The sequence below is a fragment of the Austrofundulus limnaeus genome, unplaced genomic scaffold (genome assembly GCF_001266775.1).
Source record: "Austrofundulus limnaeus strain Quisiro unplaced genomic scaffold, Austrofundulus_limnaeus-1.0 Scaffold3, whole genome shotgun sequence".
In the NCBI taxonomy this organism is placed as follows: domain Eukaryota; kingdom Metazoa; phylum Chordata; class Actinopteri; order Cyprinodontiformes; family Rivulidae; genus Austrofundulus; species Austrofundulus limnaeus.
The window spans coordinates 5,471,539-5,480,117 of NW_013952405.1; the positions used below are offsets into that span (position 1 = coordinate 5,471,539).

Below are 8,579 nucleotides of genomic sequence, written 5' to 3' on the forward strand. Positions count from 1 at the left end.
GATTTATCCCATACCTCTTAAAAACAAACTACTGCTCAAATCGGGGTATTTTTTTTACTCAAATTTAATACCAGTAAATAAAAATTAAATTGATGGATTTAAAAAGGAATTCTATCCTCCCACACAAAAACAAATGCAGGTTTAGCAAACTGGAAAGCAACGATTAATAAAGTGCAACATTTTTAACTCACAAGTACAGCAAATTTCCAAGACCACCTTATTTCACCTGTGCAGTGTTTCCAAAATCAGAAACACCCTTTCTCAAATTCTAAAAAATAAAGTGTACTTGTTRCTCCTAATTGACATATTTGTGATTCTTAAAATGCCCTAGAGTTCTATTTTTTGTTGTTGTTCAAAAGCATTTAGATGAGCTAAAATGTCAAATTAAAGTCAAGAATGTTTGTAGCCAGAGTGTTGAAAAGAATTAGAAGAAGAAATTGTAACTATATTCCCTCAGCATTTTCCCCTTACATTCCAAAAGGACTGAGCTCTAAAGCATTTTTAAAGGTAGATAGCAAGAAAATGGTAGGCTTTAGTGATTGCTCAGAATTACAGGCAGAATAGTTTGGGTTATCTGGTTCCTCCTGTGGAACCAGTTTGGAAGGTAGACATGGGGATAGGCTTCATACCAGAGTGCAAAGTTTGTTTATGTGTTACTGTGTTGTCAGATAYACAATAAAGATTGTATTTATAGAATAGTTTTATGATCTGTATGTTAAMTAGTTAAAACAAACAAAAACAAATATACATTTGGGCATTTTCACGCACCAAAAATTTGCTGKTTTTTGTTCAAGCAAACACCCGCATTGCATGCATTTTGTTTAAAATTTGATAGTTTTAGGTAGTTTAAAGTGACAGTTTGTTGTTATCTGACAGACCTGCTTGGATTATCCCCCTGATCTATCCTTCTAAAATGTAGTCATATGCCTAATGTGTTGGACAGTGTGTTGGCTATGACATTACCCTCTTGTAATTTTCATGTGCTTTACTGTCCCCTCCTCCTTTCATGGCCCCTGCTGGGACTGATTGTTCTCGTCATGCTGGGCCAGGTGACAAAATGATGATCAAATAACAGGTGGGTGACCTTATGTTTTCAGCTATCCAACACCTACATTGCAGACTTGGTTTTTCTCATTAGGCAGCTTCCAAACTTCACACCATGAAACATGAAACCATATATGCAGGTAAACAATTCACATGTAATGAGCAACTGGGCTGGTGACTCATGTGCCTACAATGACCATTTATTATTTCAACCACAATATATAACCCTGGAACTCCCATTCAGGACAAGAAAGTAAGTCCAGTTCTAACAATTGATTGAGAATCTACAACTTCAGGCCACTTCGTATCCTAGTCATTTCCATTCAGTCCCCACGTTGTTATTGTCCTTTTAAATACTTCTTGTTGAGTATGTGTGTGTCTGTTAGTAGTAGATATATTTTTATGTCTACACTGTGATAGATTGTATTGTGTTTACTGTACTTATGATGACTGTTCTTTTCCTGCTGGCTGTAACACAAATTGCCCCATGGGAAGATTAAAGATACATTGAATATTACCATATTAATACCCATATTAATGTTAACCACATTAGTGCCTTTGCTGACACCAGGAACACAAACAGCTCTATCCCATTATATAGGAATCCCTGTCCTAATCCCAACCAAATTCTAATTCCTTAATTACTTCTTATCTTAAAATAAAGGCTGTCCATGATAATTTTGGATCCTCAACCATCCTAATCTCAATTTCTAAATAAAATTAAAATGATTGCTCTTAACCTATTACTAGCCAGAATATATCACGTGAATAAATCTGAGAACAAGTTTAAAGGGATCCATGATTACTTATAACATTAGACAACTAATAAACACTTATTTTAACTGTAAAATAAAGACAGTAAAAATATTGTAGTAGCCTATGGACAGTTTTATACATTTTTAAAAATATATTGTTACATGGACTGAGCCATTTTATTAACACAGCAATGATGACGTTAACTAAGTTTTCTGGTGCAAAGCTGTGAGCGAGCTCTATTCACCCGGTTAATGTTGAACCACAGTTTAGCCTGTTAGCTAGCGGCGAGCTGAGGGTGGGGGTTGGGGTGTCCTACAGGCTCTGAGATGTAAAACAAATTTGAAGCTGAGTTTTTGAAAAATCTATGAGACWAAAAAAAATCTCTAAGATTGCCCTGTACGTCTGCATCTGCCAAATGGGGGAAAATCTGCATAGTTTACGGACAAGCTGTACAACTTGACATGTATGACAGAGAGAGACCATGCAAACTCTATTCAGCAAGTCCTCCCTGTTCAATCCAGCAACGTTCTGAGAGGCGACACCTCTACCAATCGCTCTATCATGCAATATTTGTAACAGACAGACAATTTGGACAAAGAAAGTTCTTTCTGAGCATTCATTTGTTTGTTGGTGTTCAAGGCAGCTGATGATATGAATTCTTTAACTAAAACTTTTAAAAATTTCCAAAACAAGCTTTTTTCCCCCAAAGGTCCTGATGCATCTCAGTAATCCAGGTAGGAAAAAAAAGTAGGTCCTCTTATTTTTTTTCTTTTTGACTTTTTTAAAAAGGTTAATCACAAAGGTTATGTGATGTTCACCCACCTTTAACAGCAACTCCAAGACAACATAAAAACTCAGCCACTAAATGATAACAGTATTTTGTTAGAAAACTATTACCCCAATGAAACTCTATTGGAGCTGCCTGCAGCTTCCATCACTGCAGACAGGGCAATATGATAAATCTACCCCATAACCGTGAAGAAGTAAAATAAATAAATAAATAAATAAATAAATAAATAAATAAATCCCCAACAAATTTCATTTAATTTTGCCCAGAGTTTAAAACCACACTTGTGGTGAACCACTAGGGGGCTCTGCTCACACCCAGAATACAGGATGTTGTTATTTAAAAATGTTCGTATAAAAAGTGTATTGTTTTTGGCGCTTACCGCTCAGAGTGAGTTGGAGTTGAGTAAAGTGAGGTTCTGCATCAAGTTTCTGTGTCGTCTTTTCTACTCCTCCACACAGTGAACAAAACAACAAGCTGATCGTTTAGGTAGGCCTATAATTATAATTATTTATTGGAAGGAACTGGGACAAAAGATTTTAATTTTGTTTTTTTTTTTTAGGTGAGGCCAAAATGCTGTCCAAAAAAGATTTATGACCTGGTGTACTGGTCAGTTTGCACAACAAGGACACGTTCCATGAAAAAACACAACACAGAACTGAGTGAGAACAATCTTCAGATAGGTTACTCATAAACAACAGATAAGTGGCCTTGGGCAGAGACCAAATTACTGCTTGAATAGATTTAACCTGTAACAGACAAACACTGATTACTGTAAAAACTCCATGTAATTTACTAATTCCAAGAAACGAGTATTGGCAGAATCAAGGACATTTTAAAAGCATTGGGATCCTTTGTAAAAAGAACAGAAAAGAACATTTTTTTAAATAATCTTTGATAGAATTTTACATTAGAATAATAAAAAAGCTAGTTACCACTAAAAAACAAACAAAAAACAAAACAAAAAAACAAAAACCTTAATGACTCTAAAAAGTATTGGCAAACAATAAAATCAAATTCTGGTCAGATAAAAACTGACTTACCCAGCTCCATAATGACCAGCTCAGGTATTCTGACAGACAAAACATCAATTCTCAACTGTTTTAATGAACACATCATATCCACTGGCTCCCTATTTGAATCAATGCACGCTGAAATGTCACCTGTTGACCAGGCTGGTGATCCACCCCTAACTCCACATGTACTAAATAACACCGTTTTAACTTTGTACCAGTGTCTCCCGAAGAGGTTCTGCCTAAAGACAGTTGACACGTGCAAAGCAGCAGGGCTAACAATATTGAATCACTTTTCATAAAACTAGCTGCTGATTTCATTGCTGAACCACTTTCATATATTTTCAGTCTCAGTCTCAACACAAATACAATACCTAAGGTCTGGAAATCAGCTTTTGTTCTCCCCCTGCTAAAACCAACTGATGTCAACAACTACAGACCAAACTCAAAACTACGTATCTTAGACAAACTGTTTAAAAGACTTGTCTGTGACCAGTTAACTGATTTCCTTGAGTCAAATAACATCATATCACCATTTCAGTCAGGCTTCAGAAAACACCACAGCACTGTTACTGCAGTTCTTAAAGCCTTCAATGACCTCAAACATGTCCTGGACTGAAAAAAAATATTGTGTTGCATAGACCTGTCCAAGGCATTTGGTACAGTTTACCACAGACTACTGATAAACATTCTGGAACACTCTGGTCTATCAAAACAGGCAGTCTCATGGTTCACAAATTATCTGACCGATAGAACACAGTCGGTTCATGACACAGTCGGTGATGTGCTGTATGTGAGCGCTGTATCAAAATACCTGCAGTCCTTAGACTCTGTCTAACATAGTGCTCTACGGCTCATCACAGACTCCACTTAACTCATCACTGTGAACTGTATGTCAAATCTGGCTGGTCATCCCTCACCGCTCACAGATACACTCACTGGACATCTCTAATCTATAAAACCCTCCTGAGCTTAGTCCCATTATACCTTTTCACCTTAATACAAACATCATACAGTCATTATTCCCTGCACTCCAACAATCTAGTATTATCAGTTCCTCGTGTCAGAACTGAACAAGGGAAAAGAGAGTTCATCTTTGCCGCCCCCTCAACCTGGAACAAATTACAGACAGAACTGAAACTATCAAATCTCATCTCCAAAATACTTCATTTCAGCCCTTACAGATACTATCAYCAAGAGCTTTGATAGCTGCCTATGTTTGTCTTAAACACTATTTATCTACTGTGTGTGTGTTACTTCTATTTTTCAGTCTGTACTCAACCTAAACTTGGTCATTTAACTCTCAAATGTCATTTCATTAAGTCTTGAAACAACTGTAGGAGAATCGTAAGTAATGAAGAGTTGCTAAATTATAAGTTTTCTTATAATTTATTAACATAATAAAGGGCACCACCTATTGCTCTAACAGGAAATTAATCTCGTATTTTTTGACTTAATCTCATGTACTGAAGGACGGAGCGCTTTTCAGTTTTATGATGGTAAAACACGAATAAAAGATGCACAAACAAAGCTTAGATTTCACAATATACCCTATATTGTGAATTCAGAAATAACAATACAGACAGGTTATTTGGGCAGACAGAAACACAATTATTATCATAATCTCTATGACTTTTAATAATAATGTGAAGTCATCACCTGACAACTACCTCTAATATCATCTGTTACTGAATCACTTATTCTAACCTATTTCTACCCTAACAGAATAAAAGAACTTTTCTAAAGCACAACTAAAGAATCATTATCTAGATTAACTATCAAGGGACCAAGTTATGGGGAAGGACACGACCTGCGTTAATTCTAAATTGATTTTAATTCATAAYAGAGAGCGCACACACACCAAGCTGCCGTGAATTCAGCGTTGCTTACCCGGAGCAGTCTTCAGACCTCTGGGGGTACTTTGTAACGGTTTTCGGTCAAAAGCCTTGTCTTACTTCCGGTTGACCGTTCACCATGGACTGGCATAACAAAGTCCCATTTAGATAGTCTGGTGCTTCGATAGGGTTGGCGATCCTCTTTCAGCACACGCTACAATTGTTGACACGTTACGCAGCCTGGACTGAGTTCTGACTTTATGAATGAGCATCAATTTCGAATCCTGCACAAGTCTTGCTCACTCCCAATAACTCTGTCAAAAGTACAAATGAACATGAAGAAAACAAATAAAAGAAAATAAATGTCCCCAAAGGGGGAAAATTGGAGCTTAAGTCCTTGGGCCTCATGCAAGAACATGTTCGTATTCTTATCCTAAATTTCTCTTACTWTTGTTCGTACAAAGGGTTCGTACGAACATGCCACGTCAGATTCAACAAACGCTTCTATCTTCAGGAAACGTGCGTAAATGAGCTGCGTAAATCCACCTGTTCTATCCAGCTGCTCGTGCATGCGAGAGGAGATTAACATAATTACCACCCCAAAAACACCATATAAGGCTGTGTTTCCTACCTCACATACAAGGAAGTGTCCATTCATTCATGAGAAATGACAGCGATAATTATAAAAAAGAAGAACTTTACGAGTTCAGAGATTGAAGTCCGTCTGTCAGAGATCCAGAAAAGAAAATCTGTCATTTTTAGCAGCTCAGCTGTGGGATAAAAAGAGCTGCTAAAAGTATAAACAACTGTGTTAAATCATTTTCAGTTATTCAGAAGCCGCAGCACAGCGCTGCGCACCGTGCACCCCCCGCGCTGCGGTGGTCTCAGATGCGGGTTTGAAATAAGCATTTTAAAATGTTTTCAAAATAAGTCTGGCACTTTGGAGAAAATCAAGGACTCGCTGGAGGGATTATATATCCCCTCTGTCCTGGGAACGTCTCAGAGTCCCCCAGGACGAGCTGGAAAGTGTCGCTGCAGAGCGCGCTTTCTCCTGCTGCGCCCCCCCCACGCCGCACCCAATAGCGGATAAGCCGGCCGGACGGACAATTTATAGTTAGTCTAAATTATTACATTTAAAATTATAACTCTAATTCAAGCAGAATAGCCTATTGTCAACATAATTATGGAGTGTGATTTATTTTCAACTCAAAATATCTTCAAACTAACGAAATATAAAGTTATTAGGGAGGAAAACCCGTCTGGATAACAGCAGACTGACTGYTCGTAAAATCTACGACAGGTCTGGACCACTCGTGAATTTTGTTCGTATCTGAAAAAAATCTTAGAATACGAAAACATTGGTGAATGCCACAAATTCTCCTAAATCACTCGTACGCACAATTTAAGAACAAATCTGTGCGTACGAACGGTTCTCGCATGAGGCCCATTGTCTCTAAACACAGTCTGACATTTACATATACAAGAAGCCATGTGAATATAGTCTAGAAATGTGGCCTTCTACTCTGGATCAAGGCTGAATTAAAAAAAAWWAAMYKRRGSMAARKKRAAAAMYKKTWMMWKGRWWRGRWTTTTTTTTTTAGTATACCATGAACACTATGTTCTCAATACTAAACAGAAATGGAGCTGTTTGATGATTATCAGGGCACAGTTCAAAAGCTTCCCTCTCTGATGGTATGGGGGTACAGAAACTGGTCTCATACAGACTAACAGAATGGAAGCGTCACAGTGGTAAACAGGGTGTTGCTGCCATTAAATTCCGTTTGTGAATAAAATATAGGCTTATGAGATTTGCAAGTCGATGCATTCTGATGATTTACATTCTACACAACATTCTAACTTTTTTTAAAATACAGAATGTTTAAAAAAAAAAAAAGGCCTGGGTTGGTTTTCCATCAGCCCCGATAAGAAAAACTGTGAGCAAAAGTCAAAATACCAATCATCTCACTCTTTTTTTAAAAGAACCAGTTAAAAAATAACAGGAAACCATCTAATGTTATGTTTCATTTGGTCTAAAACTGTTAGGCGTCTGTTCTTAACGAAAAGTACGCTATTTTGAAAAGAAAAGACAATGTTTGCAAGTCTTCAAAGGTCATCAAAGGACATGATTATTTTTCATTAGAGTAAAGTTAACTTTAAACTGTAAGTGATAAGAGAAAGCCCTTTGTTTCACATCACGCGCTCATCTGCTGTCGAACCAAAAAGTAACTTGACAAGAAAAACCCGCTTAAAGTGTGAATGAAATTGATTTACTCTCTTATTTAATTTTAGAAGCTATAGCGTTGGGAATAAAATTCAGGTAAAAAAAAGACAACTTACTGTGGCTGCTCTTGTAAAATAATAATAAATAAATAAATACAAATTAAATTAAAAAAGAGCCACTTCTTTTAAACTCCTGATCGACGACAGCTGGCTTTGCACACGTCACGCCTCCCAGAGCGTGCTGACAGGAAGGGTATTCGCTGAACTCACCGCGCGCGGCTGACACAACCATAAAGTAGATCCGTGYAAATACGTCTGTTGAAGGCGGAAGCAGAAAAATCCTTGAACGTTATCAGCAAGTCTTTAACCCTATGAGCTCAACAGGCAGGGCTGTGGATCTGGACGTGGTTATATGGCCTGAAATTGAGCTGAAGAGTGGTTGTGAAAAAAAATCTCAAATGTTGATGCTGATTTAACATCTTTTATATTTTGCATTCAGGTAAAACGTGTCAAATAACCTTTGAGCAACATGTTTATTGAAAATGCTTGCATCTATATCATTTTTGATTGACACACTTGCTGTAGCTGTGATTAAACTTTTATTTTATTTTTATTTTTTGAGTGAGACAGAGGCTTTCAGGTGTTGCTGAGCAAATCTGGGCCACTTTGAAGCGGTGAGAGAAAAGGCTGCTGAACAGACTGCTGCCCATATTCTCCCACACACTGTGCAGAAAGCAGAGGCAGTTGCTGCTTGCATACCAACAGGAAGTCTTTCTGCACACAGCTGGCCTAATAAGGTTGATCACCTCTGACTACATGTTGCATCTGTTTTGTACAGTTTAAATCATTTTATGCAGTGTGTCCTGATGCATCTCAGTAATCCAGGTAAAAAATCAAAAGGAAAAAAATTGTATAGGTCCTCTG

At 37.4% G+C, this 8,579-nt stretch overlaps 1 long non-coding RNA gene across 1 annotated transcript; it reads right to left on the reverse strand.

The window, feature by feature from the left end:
• Positions 1-5,402: 5,402 nt before the first annotated feature.
• Positions 5,403-7,925, reverse strand: LOC106524955 (uncharacterized). Its single transcript, XR_001311048.1, has 2 exons — positions 7,773-7,925; positions 5,403-5,749 (listed from the first exon to the last, which is right to left on the reverse strand). It is a non-coding gene; the product is annotated as an uncharacterized LOC106524955 (long non-coding RNA).
• Positions 7,926-8,579: the final 654 nt, after the last annotated feature.